The sequence below is a fragment of the Typopeltis vanoorti genome, chromosome 12, assembly GCF_054136105.1.
Source record: "Typopeltis vanoorti isolate ZY-2024b chromosome 12, IOZ_Tvanoo_1.0, whole genome shotgun sequence".
Classification (NCBI taxonomy): Eukaryota; Metazoa; Arthropoda; class Arachnida; order Uropygi; family Thelyphonidae; genus Typopeltis; species Typopeltis vanoorti.
This window is the reverse complement of record NC_143560.1, coordinates 17,639,508-17,660,110: the sequence shown is the minus strand read 5'-3', so window position 1 is coordinate 17,660,110 and position 20,603 is coordinate 17,639,508. Positions and strand designations below refer to the sequence as shown.

The following is a 20,603-nucleotide window of genomic DNA, read 5'->3' as shown; positions in this document are numbered from 1 at the left end:
TATGATAGTATAGTTTATAGACAATTACATCTCTTGGGACTGTTACAGATAATCTGAAGAATTGCTGTCATCTTTTTCTCTATTCAATCGTAGTTGACCAGGTGGATAGCATCTCCGCTGCTTATACAACACGATTTAGATTTGAATCTCACTCTAATATGAATGTTCATGAAAGCACTTAACACAATTTTCCACAGTTTACCGCAAACTGACACATACTGGCCAATATGTACATGCTAACTCATATTATCACCACCCGTTGTAAAAATTTGGAGTCATTAACACCCTTGAAAACAGAGCTATAACAATTTGCTCTAATCAACAAGCTCTTAAACAAGAATTAAAGATTATTAGCAACACATTTATAAATAATGGCTATAACAAAAATACTATTAATAAAGTTCTTCATAAAACTTCATATATATATATAATATATATAAACATGTTGCTCTCCATAATAAGCCAATAGATAATAATAATAATATGACTCTAGCTTTGATGTAGTAAAGTTTTTTTTTTTTTTTTTTCACCAGAGGTCAGGCCAATAATTGTTGTAACAGTTGGTCAGTAACTTTATCAAACCATGTAGATTGTAGTGCAGCTTGTTTCTTTGTATATATGCTCCAGATGATGATCTTGAAATTAAAGTCGAAACGTCGAGTGTTCATTTTGGTTTATATTAAACTAAAGTTTTTCCCTAACACAGTAGTTGTCTCCATAATTTTTCATAATGTATTCTGATCACTGTGTAAGCATTCAAGAAAGGATAACACAATTTTCATCTCACAGTGTGAGACCATCATCCTAGTTGCGAACAAAGTGCTTAAAGAGTGCTTAACTTTGGGCAACTGAATTAACTGATGCACAACTCTATCCAAGATAACACAAATGCAGCATATTCTTATCCTTTTGCAAGTGCGATTAACATAAGTAATCACAGATATTAGAAATTACCTTTCTCTCTAATGCACTATTTTAAGTGCCATGCAATGCAGTATGTTTTTAGATGCTTGTTAGCAAATTTTTGACTGATGTTTTTTTTAAGTGCATATCTGATATTAACTTTCAGAGCACCTAAAGGCTCTGATTTGTATGTATAAGCTGTGTCTTTTAAATATCCACAAAGGTAAAAACTTGAAGTCTCAATTCCAGAGAATGAATTCAGAAATCCACAGATTTTTCACCATTTTGATCACTCATCAATCCTTTCCACCACTTCCTCACCTCAGAGAGTTGTGATCAAATCTACACAGTATTCAAGTGTGGCTGTAAAAAATATCTTTATATGGCCTTATCTCTACTTGTTAGTTTTTTAATAACCAAGTGATCCTTCAAGCTATTTTGCTCATTTTTGCATTATGCCTTATGAACTTCAAATCCCTTTACACAGTCACTCGCAAATTTCTAGCCATATCAATTTCTTGTATCAGTTCCATCTGTGTAATATCCAGCAATTAAATGCACAAATTGCGCTTTTCCACATTGAGCTGACATCCATTGTGTTTTGTTCATACTATCAGTATATTTAAATCATCCTACAGGAGAGAGAGAGAGAGAGAGAGAGAGAGAGAGTGATCTCTGCCACTTTTATTTATTATGAATATTCCCATTTGAATGTGAAATTAGCATAATCATCAAATAACTAGATATTTCCCCCTCATATAATTCCCTATATCATTAATGTATAAATCAAATAGCAGTGGCTCAAGTACAGAGTCCTGTGGCACATACTGGTTACCTGCCTTTGCTTTGATTCTATTCTGCCATATTTTATGCTTTAATGTGTCTCCATCAGCTGTGCTCTTATCCATTCATATTTATTTCCTGTCTGCTCCACTCTAGATGATCTGCCAGTCCTCACTTGCCATAATAATGGTAGCAAATGTATTTTTTTATGTTCTTCCAGGCAGATGTTAACAGATCTTCCTCTTCCTCAGATCTTTTGTGAAGTCCAACAGTATTATGGTGTTCCCATTTCCTTTATCCAGCTTGTCACTTTATTATAAAAAGTGAATAAATTGTTGAAATGAGAACTATCCTTCACAAATCTGTGCTATGCTATAGAATATCATATTTAAATAACTTTCAAGGCTTACACACACAACATAAAACAAAATTTTATTATAAAATTCCTGTATATTTCATCTAACATTACATGGACATCATCAGAGAACTAGACATTTTTAGATAATTTTCTTCTTGATGATGTTCACATAATGTTGGATGAAATATATTGGAGTTTTTAAATAAAATTTTATATTTTTTGTTACACATGTAAGCTGTGAAAGTTATTAAATATATCTAGTGAACACATTCCATTAAAACTATTTATGAGACTATCATATTCCTTTCCACTCATTCCTGAATTCTGCCCTTCATCAACTTTACAATGCCTTAACCACTATTTCTGAGATACTAATTAGTCTGTAATTTGTAACTTATTTCTTGGAGCTTCTTTTATGTAATGAAACTATTTTGCCTTCTTTTCACTTCCTTAGTAATCCTCCCAGAGTTGAGATTAAAATAGACAGCCTGCTCAGAGGCACTGCCATTTATCTGACACCCTTCTTATAACACATTGGTCAATATCTCATCTCAATAGGATTTTTGCCCGTTATGTTACTTATCTAATGTCAGTATTCATGTTGAGGTTCTATTCTCACATCATTCCCTGTGATCTGGCAACTGCAGAGTCTCCATCTGGATGAAACACCTGCAGAATGATCATTCATCTATTCCATCAGCATTTATTTAAAAGTTATCCTACCGTAATAATTTTTCCTTGCCCTTGCCACCTTCCTTGAAAGAGCTCTTTGGACTACTCAGCTAATTTCCTCTCATAATCTGATTTTTCCTTCCTTATGTTGGTTATTCTTCCATACCTCTGCTTTGTACTATGTGTGTGCTTGCTGATCATCCTTTTCTTTATATTCCCTCCATAACACTCATTTTTTCATTTTGCATATCAGGAGTCGTTGTCAAGGTTTTGGAGAAAGTAGTCAAGAGAAAAATACAGGGATGGATAGATGAAAATGGGATACTGTATGGAGCATAGCATGGTTTTGTGAAGGGTAGCTCTTGCCTCAGTAACTTGCTCACATTTTATAACACAGTGATGGCTGAACTGGATAAGAATAAGGGTTTACAGTGATACTGCTGGACCTTGCTAAGGCCTTTGACAGGATACTACATGGAATTCTAATCAGTAAACTGCAGCACATGGGGATGGATGTAGGGTTGGTGAGATGGATAGGAGTGTGGTTGATGGAGAGACATCAGAGAGTAGTTTATTCAGGAGTAGAGTCAAAGATGGCCTGTGACTAGTGGTGTGCTCCAGGGTTCTGTTAATAATCGGTGGTTTTTTATATAGATATATATAGGATATTCATAGATATTATCTTAATATTAATCCTACCATAGAGATGATCTCTGTTTCTAACAATTATTTTTTTTATTTCCGAGTGTACCTATATGTTATTACATGCACGAGGGTTCACTCCAATTGGTGCAATGACCTTAACTCTTTGTTTCAGAATCCAAATAATCACTGACTCAAGACCAAAATACAAAATAAACACATTTTATAAAACAAAAACAATATATATACACTTCAAATAACTTTACATAACTAACTACAAATTTAATTGGATCCAAGGCCTTTTTTAAAATAAACTTACACTTAAGACTAGACTAAACAGTTTGTATTCACAATGACAAAATGTTCATAGCCAGTTTCTTTCTCTGTCAAGGCCCTTTTTAGAAGATATATGACTCTATTCTTCATTTTCACAGGATCCTTTCTCATCACTCATGTAGCACACATTAATTCTTCCGAAATTAATTCTGTCTCTTTTCTTCAGTAGAAATAATAGTCAGATCCAGCGTCCTTAATACAGATGAAACTTCCTAATCAGAGTTTTTCTCGAACATTCCTTTAGAACGTAAATAGCAAATTCTTCTTTTATTCACTAAATGCTTATTGACAGTCTTAACTATTCCAGTTGAAAAAAACTTACAGTTCTATGATTCCCTTTTCGGAACCTACTATTAATCTTTCAAATAGTGTTTCCTCCAATATTCCGTTTAAAACGATATAGCAATATTTTCCTTTTATTTATCCACATACTTATTCCACATTAAAACTTAATAGTTCCACGATTTCTTTTTCGGAATATACTATTAATTTTCCTCCGACTGTCACATAAAAAAAAAAAAAAAACTCAAGTTCTTCAGAATCTAAATTTCTGCCGGCTTGTGTTCTAAATTCCTTCCGATCGCTCTCCTTGTTTACTCTCCCATTGCTTCGATACCAAACTTGTCAGCTGTCAATCACACATCAAACTTCTCGGCGAGCATGTGCATTCCATGAAACTGGTAAGCAAGAAGTTAGGTATAATTAATGGCTGACACATTGTCTCCGTTAGTGACAAGAAAGAATGTCTTCATAAAAACACAACTTTTGATAATTTTAAATTACAATAAAATTCTTTTAAGAATATTCTTTTATTCTAATACAAATATCAAATCTGGTAAGTACATCGATTTTTTAACTTCTTTACATATCATTTTTGACAAAACAATTTCAATAACGGACACATCGCAAGTGCCAACAATGCATGTTATGAAACTAAAACTAATAAACATTTTAACATAAACAATTCGTAAAAATATTCAGAATTTTAATTATGATTATTTTTACATTATATATAAAACAAAAACAATATATATACACTTCAAACAAATATTACAGCTCAGTGGATGTGGCATTTGCACACCACGACGCTTGGCTGCACGAAGGAAGACTTAGTTTCGAGTCTAGTCAGCGACTAGAGGAAATTTTTCTAAGCCTTTTTTCGACCGGTTCCTGAGTTAGTCGATTTCTGGCACGGGCAAGTGGGTTTTTCCTCCCGGAAACTCGGGTTTTTCGTCCTGTAAACTCAAGAAAATCAACCGTAGAACCCACATTATTTCAGACATTAAATATATTGTGTTAGGGTTAGGGACCACGAGATGGCGGCACATTTGAGCCGTCTCTCTTCACTGTGTACCACTGAATTAGTGATAGCCTTGGGCCATCTATCTCTGATTGGTACCAGTGGAGATTGAACTGCCCACTCAGTCTCCAAAAGTTAGATAGGGCCTAAATGGCCTCGCCTACTCCCCGTATACGGGAATAAAAAGGCGTTAGCTAATTTTTTTTTTTTTTTGATTTTTTAGAACTACAAATTAATTGAATCCAAGGCCGTTATAAATAAACTTACACTTCAGACAGAGAAAGAAACTGGCTTTTATGTGATATTAATAGTATATTCCGAAAAAGAAATCGTGGAACTATTAAGTTTTAATGTGAAATAAGTATGTGGATAAATAAAAGAAAATATTGCTATATGGGTTTTAAACGGAATATTGGAGGAAACATTAATTGAAAGATTTATAGTAGATTCTGAAAAGGGAATCGTAGAGCTGTAAGTTTTTTTAATTGGAAGAGTAAGACTGTCAATAAGCATTTAGTGAATAAAAGAAGAATTTGCTATTTACGTTCTAAAGGAATGTTCGAGAAAACTGATTAGGAAGTTTCATCTGTATTAAGGACGCCGGATCTGACTGTTATTTCTACTGAAGAAAAGAGATAGAATTAAGTTCTTAAGAATTAATGTGTGCTACATAAGTGATGAGAAATGATCCTGTGAAATTGAAGAATAGAGTCATATATCTTCGGATAAGGGCTTTGACAGAGAAAGAAACTGGCTATGAACATTTTGTCATTGTGAAAACAAAGTGTTTAGTCTAGTCTTAAGTGTAAGTTTATTTAAAAAGGCCTTGGATCCAATTAATTTGTAGTTTGTTATGTAGTATTTGTTTGAAGTGTATATATATTGTTTTTGTAATATTAAATGTGTTTATTTTGTATTTTGGTCTTGAGTCAGTGATTTATTTGGATTCTGAAAGAGTTAAGGTCATTGCACCAATTCGAGTGAACCCTTGTGCATATAAAAATATATAGGTACACTTGGAAATAAATTAAATAAATTAAAAATAATTGTTAGAAACAGAGATCATCTCTATGGTAGGATTAATATTAAGATAATATCTATGAATATCCTATATATATCTATATAACAATCCACCAATTATTAACAATGGCTGATGATAATTGGTTGATGGAGAGACATCAAAGAGTAGTTTATTCAGGAGTAGAGTCCAAAAGATGGCCTGTGACTAGTGGTGTGCCCCAGGGATCTATTCTTGGACCACTACTATTTAATTTGTTCATTAACGATATAGGAAAGGATCTGAGAGGAACTGTTCATTTGTTTCCTGATGATGTCAATCATTATTGCACATGATTGACATCATGTGCAATAATGAATGCACATGATGTCAAAATTTTGCAAGATGATTTGGATTGATTGGAGGATTGGGCTAAGTAGAATGGATATCAATTTAATGTGGCAAAGCATAAGGTTATGCATTTTGGGGTGAAAAGATTAGCAGCAGTATACCACATTGGTGGAACTGTACTCCAGGAGATTGACGAGGCCAGGGATTTGGGAGTGTTGGTGGATAGGAAATTGAAGTTTAGGGGGCACATTGCAAAAGTGGCTAAATCAGCTCATCAAATCACTTGGTTACTGAAGATACTTTGACGAGCAGAGACAAGCAAGTTATTGTTCCTCTGTATCGAGCCTTGATAAGACCCCATCTTGACTACTGTGCCCAAATCTGGGCACCAGGGTTTCTTCTTTGTGAGGAGGTGGAGAGGATCCAGAGGTGAGTGACCAAGATGATAGCAGGTCTGTGGAATGAACCTTATGAAAACAGAGTGAAGATTTTTGGTTTGCAGAAATCGGTTGATAGGCAGTAAAGGGGTGATATGATTGAGACATTCAAATTACTGAAGGGTTTCTATAAGATTAATTCAGAGGATATTTTTTCAGAACAGGACTGGTGGTGGGAGGACTAGGGGCCATCCATGGAAACTGGGCAAGAGTGTGGTTAGTAAGGGTGTTAGAACTAGGTTTTTTACTTGGAGAGTGATGAATGAGTGGAATAAGCTGCCAGAATTCTGTTGTGGGTGCCATGACTGTGAATGAGTTCAAGGCAAAGTATGATAGATACTGTGTGGATGTTGAATAGTTGTTCTTGACACGATGTTTAGGGCCTCCCTCAATGAGTCTAAGGACTCCTTGGAGTTTCCCATAATAATAATAACTTTTGCAACTCCTGCTTACTGATTCTACCTAACCATTTAACTGCTGCTGCCCTATTCATCCTCCTTAGATGCAATAGGCAGAGCAATACTATTTCCTTAAAACACTCGTAGGCCATTTTTCTTATATTGTAACGTCTTTCTCTTGTGGTTCCTTATGCTATGGCACTGCTTCATGTTTGTGATAATCATTGCCTCAGTTTCTGTAGTTCTACATATACTCCTTAACTGAAAATTCCGCATTTAACCATCTCTCAGTCATGACTACATGATAACACTCTCTAATTTCAGGCAAAATGACTACCTTATGGAGAAATCCTCTGATGCTATAAGTCTCTTACATTATATTTCAGGTAATTTTCTTAGTAGCTCCATAAATTCCATTTGTCCTGTTTGAGCTAATTCCATTTGAGCTAATTTGCTGATGATGATGCCTATCCTCCAAATCTTCATTTGACACCCCCCCCCCCTTCTCCAGTCACATCTGACTGTATATTTTGTTCTGTTAGCCTCTTCTGGACTGCAGCCTTTCTTGTCCTTGCCTTTCTTATGAAATTTTGCTGATTATAGTTCTTTTGCTATCATTAACCTTTTCCCACCATGTCTATTTCTTACATTCTATCCTTGAACTGATGTCAATAATTTTTGACCAAGTTTGCTTGGGTAAGAATTATTGGCAACTACTGAATGCCGAAAACTGCTTTCCTTTATTTCTGTTGCTTCTGGAATATACCTGTGCAATGTCCCTTTGCACCCACAGTTGCCTTTGCATTTTGTTAAAAATGTCCCATTCAAATTCAAGACTTAAGAAATACTCATTTATCACAGTTAATCCATATATATTGAATTTATCAATCACTCTTTTAATTATTGAATTAGATGGTTGATTGAGGCATATAAAAATTTTTTATTGGATCTACCTTAGTTCACTTAAGGTCACCCTAACGATCACAGACCAATTATGGTGAAGCACAAAGCATAGCTTCTCCATGTTGATTATCAATTCTCCCTTCTTGTAATGTTGTCCATTTCCACAAAATAAACTCAAGTATTTTGTCCATAAAGCGATACTCCCTTCCTAGTTGGAGGAAATGTCATTTCATCTTACATCGGTAGATAACCATCAGTGCCTGGTGAAACATCACCAGCACCTTGCTTATTTCAAGCTGGAAGTGACTGTTATCATATTTGGTCTCCACAGTGGGGATTCTGCTGTCTATTCCTCCCCTCTGTTTTCTGTGCTGTGATACCAAATCCTGCAGTGGCATGCTAGACATACTGCAGATACCCAAAATTTTTTATTTGAAGGTACTGGAGCAAAATGGTTCCACAAGACAGATACCATCCTGATACATAGCTATCAGGAGTCAACCTGGTCATTTTGTTTATGATCCTGCTGTAATGTACTCCACTGTGCCTTGAGGGGAGTCTAAATAGTGGTATGTGGGGGATACACTGTGATGCCCATGATATGACAAAGAATTTGAGTGTCTTCTGTATGAGAAGCATGTTCAAGAGTTTATTTCTTCTCAATGCAGGTTCTTACTTGCTCTCTACCATCACAAAAAATAACCATAAGCAAAATAGCAATCAATCAAAATTTCACTGTGATTAACATTTTTTCCTTAAAAAAATAAAATTAAAAAAAAAAAAATTATGAAAAACACTAGACATCCCGCAAAAAAAAAAAAAAAAAAAAAAAAAAAAAAAAAATCTACATCCATTTCACTATCATTAATGGCATAAAACACACTTGAATAATGTACATTGCTACTTACAGACACATTCAGACCTAATTTCCTTTTTCTGAATGAACATAAAACGTCAGCCTCAACAACCACTGCACATCATGCCTATCCATATTGCAGTCTGTAAGATTCCATCTGCTACAAGGAGAGCACGTGTGTTTGTGGAATCTTATATATCATGCCAAAGACCCAATCTAGAATTCTTTCTGTTTTTTGAGTTTTTATTTTTTGGCTTAAGATTTCCTTGCCCTATTCAGTTTACATTAATCTACCATCATTACTGTTTACTTGGATTCCTTGACTTTCTATCACTGATTATTAATATTAATAATATAGCTGCCCCAAGACTGTCAGTAATTTTAAGTGACATCTAGTGGAGAGATGACAAACAGTGTTGGCATCTCGTGGTCCCTAACTTTATCACAATTTTATTATTATTATTATTATTCAGGCCTCCATGGAGTCAAACGACTCATCACAGGAGGTCCTTCCTAGGAAACACAAAGTCTATCATACCACTCCTTAAACTCATCGACTGTTCTCGCTCTCACCACTCGATCAGGCAATGCATTCCATGGTTCAACCACCCTCCATGCAAAGAAACCACTCCTCACTCTCTTGCTCACAGTTACCTTCCATAACTTCCAGGGATGGCCCCTTGTCATCACTCCTTCCTGCTGTTCAACCAAGCAAAAGAACTCCCCATTGTCAACCCTATAACCACCTCTCAACAGTTTAAAAGTGTCAATCATATCACCTCTCCTTCTTCTATCCACTTTTTCTATCTACTGCAGTCCACATTCCCTCAGCCAATCCTTATAATTAACCTTGTACAGTCCTGAAACCACCTTTGTTATCTGCCTTTGTACGCTTTCCGCAGTTAATTTATCCCTTTCAAATCCTGGGGACCAAATCTGAGAACAATAGTCTAAATGTGGTCTGATCAGGGTCTTATACAACAGAATGATAACTCTTTTATCTCTGCAGGTCAGTGTCCTTCTCATTATTGCATCAAATCTCTGTGTTACCTTCACCACCTTTACAATATGTCTCCTGAATTTCAGGTTTCTATCAATCATCAACCCCAGATCTCTTATCTCCCCTACTTCCTCCAGTACAGCTCCTCCAATAGAGTATGCATCATCCCATCGATGTGTCCCAAACCTCAAGACCTTACATTTTGCTGCATTAAACCGATATCCCTAGTCATTTGCCCATCTGTCTTGCTTATTCAAATCCTCTTGCATGGATATTACTAATAACCCTTCCCAGCTACACTCATTCACAAACAACTGAATATCCTCCTGCAATCTACTGACAATGTCATTGATATAAAGGTTAAACAATATAGGTCCCAGTACTGAGCCCTGTGGGACCCCACTTGTAACCCTCTGCCTCCTTGAAACTGCCCCACCATACACAACTCTCTGATACCTATCGGACAGCCAATTCTGAATTCAGTTGACCAGCCTGACATCCAAACCCATATGCTGCAACTTATATATCAGCTTATCATGTGGCATCCTGTCAAATATCTTCGCTAAATCGAAGAAAATGGCAGTATATGCTTTTCTCATCTACTGCTCTTGTAACTTTATTATAAAAGGCTAGCATATTACTAAAACAAGAGTGCCCCTTAACAAATCCATGTTGACTCTTACAGATAACATTACCCTCATCTGCATAATGCTGTATATGGTCCCTCACTAATTTCTCCAAGATTTTAACAACGACTGATGACACAAAAACTGGCCTATAATTAGACAATTTCAGTCTGCTACCACCCTTATGCAATGGCACTATCTTACTTTCCTTCCATTCCTTGGGCACCTTTCCTGTAGTCAGACCTTCATTGAAAAGCCAGGTCAAAGGAGCTGTCATTTCTTTAGCACATTCTCTCAAAACTCGTGGTGAAATACCATCCAGTCCCACAGCTTTACTGACATCCAGAGTACTCAGTATTTGGAACACGTCCTCCTCCTGCACCTCTAAACTTCTAACCTGCCCTATCCCTCTAGTTAAAATTTACTCCTCCAGGATGAAATATTCCAATAAAGTGTTCATTGAACAATTCCACTATGTCCTCTGGATCAGTCACTCTGTTCCCATTTTTATCCCACAATGTCATTCTTCCACAATCATTTCTCCTCCTACTGGCCACATAGCTATAAAATTCCCTAGGATTTTCTTTGGATCTTAGGGCCAATCTCTTTTCAAATTCCAGTTTCACCTTCCTTACCATACCAGTCACTCTCCTGGCCTGTGTCTTATATTCTTCATGCATCTGCTCTTCACCTGTCTCCTTATCTCTTCCATTGCTTCTTCTTCTTCACATGCAGTTCTGTTTAATATTGTTTGTCATTGTCTGAAATAGTGTGGGTTCTGTGGTCATTTTTCTTGAGTTTATGGGATGAAAAAAACCTTAGTTTTTGGGGGGTGGGGGTGAGAGAATGCACTTACCCATGCCAGAGATCAACTAACTTGGGAAGCAGCTGAAGAAAGGCCTAGAAAAATTTCTAGTTCATGATTAGAATCGAACTTAGATCTTTCTTTAAGTAGCCTAGCTGTATAAGCAAATGCCACTTCCACACAGGCACATACATTTAAAGTGTGTATGCATCATCCCATTGATGTGTCCCAAACCTCAAGACCTTACATTTTGCTGCATTAAACTGATACCCCCAGTCATTTAAACCCAATAAAGTCTTATAAGAAGATGAAACTAGTTGTGCATTCAAATAATAAATAGTTAGTCCTCAGCTTCTAGTCATTCAGTTTCTTCAAATGTATATAATATAATGAGAAGTGGTTATTAGAGGACATAACACATGGCTACTGTGTTATGTCCTCTAATAACCACTTCTCCAATATCCAGATGGATACCTATTTATCCCATAAGTAGGTATCCATCTGGATATTGGAGAAATAAGGATGTGCTGACAGTGGACATGGACTAGTCAGTACTAATACTGCATTCAAGCATGAAGATATGCACAAATTCATACAGAATATACAAGAAATAAGAAAAATGTTATTGATATTGTTATTGCTGATAGTGATATCTTCATGCTGATTCACAGTAGTATATAAGCAGTTTGAAATAGGTAGTGTAGATCTGAAATAGGCTACCTCACTCTAAATGAGGTTACCCTTCCAGAGTCTAACAGTAAAAATAAATTAAATAAGCATACTTATCATTTAGCACAGTGTGACCATGTTTTATAGAAAATAACATCTTGCAAATTAAATTTAGAACTGTTTAAAATGAAGTTAATGTATTTATATATCAAATGTAAATGTAAGTCAACAAAAAGGGGCAGTTATAAGAGAAATTTTCACCGTAATATTCTACAAGTAAAAGAATGCCAATAATTCAGCAGGATGGGGTAAAGATCCCCAACACGCTACAAGAGCAGCGTAAGCGCCCATGGGTGTTACATCTGAGAAAATTTCATGATGCATACATTCCCTGAATTAGAAAGCCCTGTATGAGGATCGGTGAGGTCACCCAGTCGGGTACCAATCGGCAGGACGATAGGAGAAATCAAACTCAGAAAGGTGGCGCTCTTGGGGAGCGTATAAAACCCGCAACACGGAGAGACCCCCCCCCCATTTTGTTTGTTCCTGTATTCTCACCGTGTGCTACAAGTGTTCATCGTAGTTCAGTTCTTATTTTTAAGAGCTGACCTTCGAGAAGTTCCAGCATGGCACTGCCACAAAGCATGGCAAGATCGAACGTAGGCCGTCAATGAGAAGAAGGATTGACGTAAATCCAAAGCAAAGAAACAGCCCCCGATTCAGGAAAAGCACGTGAATCCCACGTGGCGATAGAATCAAGATAGCCAGAATCTTCACAAAGAAGGAAGGACAAAGAGAAACCAAAACAGTGTAGATAAGTACTTTCGTATGTTCTAGCCCCTTTTAGAGAAATTGACTAACAGTACAGAAAAGAGTGTATTATCAAATATGTGATAAAATGAAGTATGAAGAATTGAAATTTATGTGAATAACTCTATACCCTTGGACTGAATTTTAAGAACTGTTAGTTTATTAAATATTTTGTCGTGATCCGCTCGAGGGAAAATATTAATGTGCTAAATGCCTAGCTGGCCTAATGAGTCATAAACTAAAATGTCAAATAAGTTGAGAAAATTGAATTGTAAAGATTTAGAAATCAGTGTATGTTTTAAGAACGAGAGAGTGAGAGGAAAATAAGAGTTTAACTTAGTATTAATAATTGTTTTGTTCCTGTATTATATTAAATAATGAATTCATTAAAATTGTTTGATACCTCTTCATGCCTGTATTTCTGACCATGCTGACTGACCCTGACCCTTCATAAAATTTCGAAGCTGTGATCATATATGTGCATGGGGATATCCCAATTAAGAGAGAAAAGGGGCACGACTGCAAATAAACTAGAAAATCTTAGGCTTCTGAATTATAGTAAATGATATTAGTAGCACCTGATACCCTATAACTATCCTTAGGCTGAGTTTAACTCTACCCTTAAGGCCCAAGCTGGCGCAGTAAATAAATTTGCCTGAGTGAATAAGGATAGCTTATAGTGATCAGGGAACAGGTATTTCTGGGGGCCCAAAATTGAGAAATTTGCTAGATAAGCGATAAGATCACATATTCAAGTAAGATAGACGACTTAGGGATACACGAAGTTAAAGATAACAGATAGAAGCCAAAGTATATATAAGAAAGTAAATCATGCAAAGAATAATATAAAGGAAATAAGTCAAAAGGGTAGAAACGTAACAGTAGCAAGCATTATTTAGCTTTGAGCAGGATAAAAATGAATATAGCACTGAAAAGAAGAAAAATATATAAGAGAATTTAAAAAAAAAAAAAAAAAAGAATCAAAGTTGAGCAGCTTTCATAGAACTGTGAATGCAAATATACAAGTATTATTTAAAAAAAATAAAATAAAATTTTTAAAACAAGGACTAAACTATGATTCAGTATCAACTTCTGAAGAAAATGTTGATAGAAAGCAGTTAAATAAAAGTCACAGGAAGGGTTTGGTAAAAATATAGATGTAATATGCTGATTATATGAAGAGCCAAACACTTCAATTTGGCGACATGGACTTATTTAAGTTAAGGGATATTACATCCCTTATTGTTTCTTAGCCGAATAAGAAACTCAAAGAGTTTCATGCCGAATATAGAAACTATATAAAGTTCGGCGATTCCAAGCGTAAGCAAATAACTGGATAGTGCAGTAACTGACCCTTTAGGTAGTGCAAGCTGAGGCAACTCATAGCAAGGGTGGAGCAAGCGCCGATCACTATTCTTGATATTTACCCATAATGTGAACTTAGCTCCTAGGCTAAGAAACAATATGGGATGTAATATCCCTTAACTTAAATAGGTTCATGTCGCTGAATTGAAGCGTTTGGCTCTTCATATAATCAGTAGTTTATTAGGACACCTTCTTGGCAATTCTCATAGATGGGATGTAAATTCTGTTCGCTACAAACTTGGTATTATTAACTAGGTCTACCTACTCACTGATGAGACCTAAATAAAGGTTGAAACCAGTCTGGGTAGTGGCCTTCTCTCATAATGTAGAACAGTAATACAGCTCCTAGGAGCTAAGTTCACATTATGGGTAAATATCAAGAATAGTGATCGGAGCTTGCTTCAACCTTGCTATGAGTTGCCTCAGCTTGCACTACCTAAAGGGTCAGTTGCTGCACTATCCAGGTATTTGCTTACGCTTGGAATCGCTGAACTTTATATAGTTTCTATATTCGGCATGAAACTCTTTGAGTTTCTTATTCGGCTAAGAAACAATATGGGATGTACTATCCCTTAACTTTAATAGATGGAATATGTTTTCAGATGTATCTTGATTAAAATATTTTGCACATAACCATTAATTGTCAAAATTTCCTTTCTGATAATTTTAATGAAACTTTTCATAGGATTCTGCAAGTCTTAAGCAATTAAAGAAACACTGGTACATCATCACTAACTTCATTTCAGTAATTTTTCCTCCAAATTAACCTGTCCAAATATCTGTCAAGAATTCAGTATTGTCAATCTTATATTTTAGTCCACCAAAATCCTGGATTTCCTCTGGGTCTTTTTTAAAGCTTTTACCAAAAATTCTGTTCCACCATTCTGTTTAAATGACTATACTTAGATTAGCTCTGTTCACATGGTTTCCTGAATGCTGAAAATGTCACATTGCCTTTTTATATCTTCATTTATAATATAATTCTTCCATTAATGCTATCTGTTCACTCTCCTAACTTTTCTCAGTACTCTCTTATATGTGGCCTCCAGTCATTGATCAAATTTTTTATTTCTAACCCAGCTCTCAGTTCCATAAGTTCAAATTAGTTTGGACACTGTTTTTTATACAGTCAGTTTAGAGTTTTGATTAATTTCTCTCTTATTTCAATATGAATTTATTCACCCGCCAGAACCAGATTTATTTATTTGGTTTTTGTTTCCATGTATAATTTGCCATCCTACTAAAAATTATGCCTAAATAGCTGAAATTGTTTACTTGTTCTATAACTTCTCCATTCATGATTTTTTTTCCTCCATATTTTCAGTATTTCTTTTTTATTGATGATTTTCATACCAAATTTATTACATCAGTTATTTAGTTAGACTTGTACTGGATTTTAATAAATTTAGTTTAATCCTTTATCCAAGTGTGAGCAAACAAAGTTTGTGCCTGAAAATATCTTCAGGACTGGGGTAAGATAGTACAACACTGGGCAACTCGTAGCAAAGGTGGATCAAGATCTCAGCACTCTTTGTCTCAGTATCTCCCATAATGCAAAGCACATCTCCTTGCAGACATGTATACTGCTATGTATAAGAGAAGGGCCACTAGTCATACCGGTTTCAACCTTTATTGAGGTCTCGTCAGTGGGAGCCAGGCCCAGAAGTGGAGATACCGAGGCAGAAGCAATGGATCATCTTTACCTATAAGAGTTGCCAAAAGGTGTGCCACCTTATTAAACTCTGGATTTAGAGAAAGATGTTGAAGGATTATTTTTCACTTGGTTAAACTATAATAAATTTAGTTTAATCCTTTATCCAAGTGTGAGCAAACAAAGTTTGTGCCTGAAAATATCTTCAGGACTGGGGTAAGGTAGTACAACACCAGGCAACTAGCAGCAAAGGTGGATCAAGATCTCATCACTCTTTGTCTCAGTATCTCCCATAATGCAAAGCACATCTCCTTACGGGCATGTATACTGCTATGCATTAAGAGATTTGTACTGGATTTGTTTAGAAGACTGCAATGGTTTGGCCATGCGACGAATGGTAACAGAAAGATTACCAACTAAAGTCCTGAATACAGTGATGGAAGGTAAAAGACCCAAAGGGCAGCCCTGAATTAAATGGATAGACAAAATAAAAGGGGACCTCGAAAACCAAATTAGAGACAGAAGTGGAAAGAGTTCATTCTGCCTCATCATCATCGACATACATAATGGAAGAGAGAAGCAGATAACATTATCTGCATAAAGTCAAGAGCTAAGTTGAATATCTCCAATTTTGATATCAGACCTAATGCCACTTCCCTTACAATGTGATCTATATAAATGATGAATAGCAGTGTTGGTAATGTGCATCCTTTTCTCACACCTGATTTAAGATCAAACCATCTCAAATACAGACAACGTATTGCTGAATATAATGTCCCATTTACACCAAGTAATTGTATTATTATTATTTATTATTAAGAGAGACCTCCAGGGAGACAGGTACTCATTGAGGGAGGCCATATACTACATACACCAGCTATCATACTTTTTCTTGAATTCATTTACACTGCTTGCACACACGCAACATCCAATTGCATTCCATTTCAATCACACACCACCCTATGAGAGAAAAATCTAGCCCCCCCCCCCCTTCTTAGCAGCATTTATTCTCAGCTTCCAAGGATGCCCTCTTGTCCTTTCCCCACCCTCCATAAATTGAAAAGTTCCATCAACTGAAATCCTGTATGAACATTTCAGAAGTTTGTAAGTCTCAATCATCACATAGAAGGATATGTCATCAGGAAGGTCAGTGACTTTAGATTTTTAGGTTCAACAATGAAAGAGGATGGTGAAGCTGAGAAGGAAGTGGGATGCAGGATACAAACAGGATGGAGTAACTGGAGAGAAATGGCTGGAGTGCTATGCGATAAGAAGGTGCTGATCAATCTAAAAGGCAAAATCTACAGGACAGTAGTGAGACCAGCCATGACATATGCTATGGAAACTATGGCCCTGAGAAAAAATAACATTAGCAGGATGGAGGCAGCAGAGATGAGAATGCTTAGGTGGTGTGACCAGAAAGGATCGTCTGAGAAATGACTATGTAAGGGAAACAGTGAAAGTTACAAACTTAGGAGCAAAGATACAGGAGGTAAGGTTGAGATGGTTTGGTCATGTGATGAGAAGGGAGGAAGAGTATGTGGGAAGAAAGGTCATGCAGATGGATGTGAGGGGGAGGAGGAAGTGCAGACGGCCAAAGAAGAAATGGTGGAGGAGGACTTGAGGATGAAGAACTTGGATGTGGCTACAACCCAAGACAGGAGGTTGTAGAAGAGACTCACCACAAACAGCGACCCTACTTAAGTGGGAAAAGCTGTGGAAGAAGAAGAAGAAGAAGTAAGTCTCAATCATATCACCCCTCTTTCTCCTGTTTGCTAGTGTCTGCGGTCCACAAATTCTCAATCTGTCTTCATAATAAGTATTCCACAATCTTGATATCATTTTTAACACTCTTCATTGCATTCTCTCTAGTATATCAGAATCACAATGGAAACTAGAAGACCAAACCTGCACACAATAGTCCAAGTGAGGTCTTATCAAGGTCTTGTAAAGAGGCAAAATGACATCTTTATCTTTACATGTGAACGTTCGTTTCAGCATTGCAATTATCTTTAGAGTTGTATTTGTAATCTTTGCTACATGGCCCCTAAACTTCAACTTTCTATCTATTAACACTCCAAGATCCATAGCCTCATCAGTTTCTTCTATCATAATCCCACCAATATAATATGACATTGGATATCTAATCATGGCAAAGTGAATAAATTACTTTACATTTACTGACATTGAATTGACATCCGTTTTCCCAATTTCCATATGTGTCTACAATTTCAGCCTATTCAAATCATTATACAAGTACTGCATATCAGCAACTTTCCTGATTACCCTGATTTGCTGATGATGCAACTATTTGCATCATCAACAAACATACATAGTTGTATGTCACTTGTCGAATCCTTCCCAATATCATTAATGTACAGATTGAATAACAGTGGACCAAGCTCTGATCCTTGTGGTACACCACTGGTTATTTTATTTTATTTTATTTTTATTATTATTATTTTTTTATTAATCTTTGTACTGGTTATGGGCAGTACTACCCTTACTTCACGTCCAGACTTGATATAGGCCTAAGCCTTTACAAGTGTTTTACCCTATGCCTGTTCTAGTTATCATTGTAGTCATTCTCCGGTGGCAATGCCATGCCACCAGTGTGCCCTGTAGGGCCCTCAAGGAAAGAACTTCCTTCTGCGTAAGCCCAAGCTGTTTTAAATCCTTATAACTATCTGTGCTCCATATGCCATGTAAAGAGATGGTGGTGCTGGTAAACCTTGGAGTTGCCCCATGCTCCTCCCGTATCTTACTAACTAGATCTTGGTTATTTTTATAGTAGTTCACTTTATTATTATGGCTATAGGCTAGTGGTTTCCACCACCTGGGCATCAACTACCCAAACGTCACCATCTCTTTTAATCACTGTCTAGCTTGCGGAGGTCCTATAATGTGGTTCCACTGCAGTCATCCAACCTTTGTTCTTAAAGCGGTTGTTTAGAATGGAGACCATGGTGTCATGCCTCCTCACGCGGACCCCATGGGTGTGGAAGCAACACTGGGCTATATGAGACAATGTCTCACTGTAGTGGCAGCCAGCCCTACAGTTTGAGTCATCACTACCCCATCGAGCTGTGCGGGCTTGAGTAGGCAGGGCATTGATCCTCGTCCTGATAAGGTCAATATACTTAACCCAGGGAGGAGTCTGGTGCCATCCCTTACCTAATCATGCTGGGGAGGCACCAGATATGACTTTTTTAAAGGAGCACCATCTACAGAACAGTGCAACAGAAATGCCCGCCTCTTGTATTCTGCAGGTGCTGACTCAATTAAGGTACCCTGATAATGGGACCAGCCTTTAGCCCACCTAAAGTCTTCTTATTTTATTGGGCTATAGAAAGCCTCTCTGCAGATAGGGGAAGAAGATAGTTCTAACTGCGCAATTCTTGACAGCTGCAGGCGTGGGATCAGTCATCTAAGTGATGGAACCCCAAGCCCACCATCCTTCATCCTCGCATGGAAATATGCAGTAGGAGTGTTAGGCGGCAGTCGGAGCCATGATCTCACGGCTGAACGGATAGCCCTGTCCATTCGGGACAGTACCAAGATATATGTCCTACCAAGCACCAACTTCTGGTAAAAGCGAGGTTGGAGATAGTGGGAAAGGAGAAACAGTCTTTGCTGGGGCTTAAGAGAAGCTTTCCTCAAAGAAGCGATCCCAGCTTCTAGAATCGCTCGGTGAACATGATACCAAGGTATCTCCACTCTTCCAGGATGGTCAAAGCATGCAATGGCCTCCCATGCAGGGAAACTCTATAGTCTCGACCTTAAGCTTCTTCTCATGACCAGAAGGGACAAGAGCAGGACTTCTCTACATTACTAGAAAGGCCTCAAATAGAGAAGTCAACTGCCCGGTCAAGAAGTTCCTGCAAGCCTATCTTAGTAGAGGCTACAAGAATAATAAATTCATCCGCAAAGGCCATAGCATTAAAGGAAGAAGTGCCTATATAGCTAGGAAGAGAGTGAAGAAACTCATCTATGACACAGTTAAAGAAAAGGGAAGATAGAGGATCACCCTGGTGAACTCTCTGCATTGCAGGAATAGAAGTTGCATGGGACCCTGTAGTGATAGGGATGGAACTACCCAAGTATAGCTCCATAATATAGGAAAGAAAGGGTTCTGGACATCCAGCAATAGACAGCGCTCGAAGGAGAGCAGGAAGGGGAGACGCTATCAAAGGCCTTTTGAAGGTCCAGCGACGCCATATATAGAGGCTTAAGGTGGCATGGGGAATCAGAGAGAGAAGCGAAGAAAGAAGATATATATTCTCTGCACAGCCGTCCGAAGGAACAAAAGCTCTATAATCATGCTGTATATGTTGCTGAAGTTGTTTAACTAAGATTTTATGATAGAGTCTAAGTATCACAGGGGAGATGGTAATAGGTCTAAAGTCTGATGCACAGCTCGAGATACTAATTGGTTGATAGTTGGATACATTGGTCTTTGCACCACCCTTGTGCAATGGAATTACCATACAATCTTTCCATTCCTACAGAATCTTCCCTGTTCTAAGACTCATATCCAGTTCAGCAGAACGCTCTTTTAACACACATGCTGATATCCCATCAGTCCCTATTGCTGAATTCTTATTCAGTTTGTGCAACAGCACTAATAACTCATCCTCATACACCTTAGTTTCTTCATTCAGTGAAGAGGTAGCAGTGAGCTCAGTGTTGCGTACACTAGGTTGATAGCTTTTAAAAATATGGGCACTCATTAGTTGAACAA

At 37.1% G+C, this 20,603-nt stretch overlaps 1 protein-coding gene across 1 annotated transcript in view; it reads left to right on the top strand.

The window, feature by feature from the left end:
• The window catches only part of CPT2 (Carnitine palmitoyltransferase 2), a 153,521-nt gene that overhangs the window by 73,209 nt on the left and 59,709 nt on the right, over positions 1-20,603 (top strand). The window lies entirely within an intron of this gene.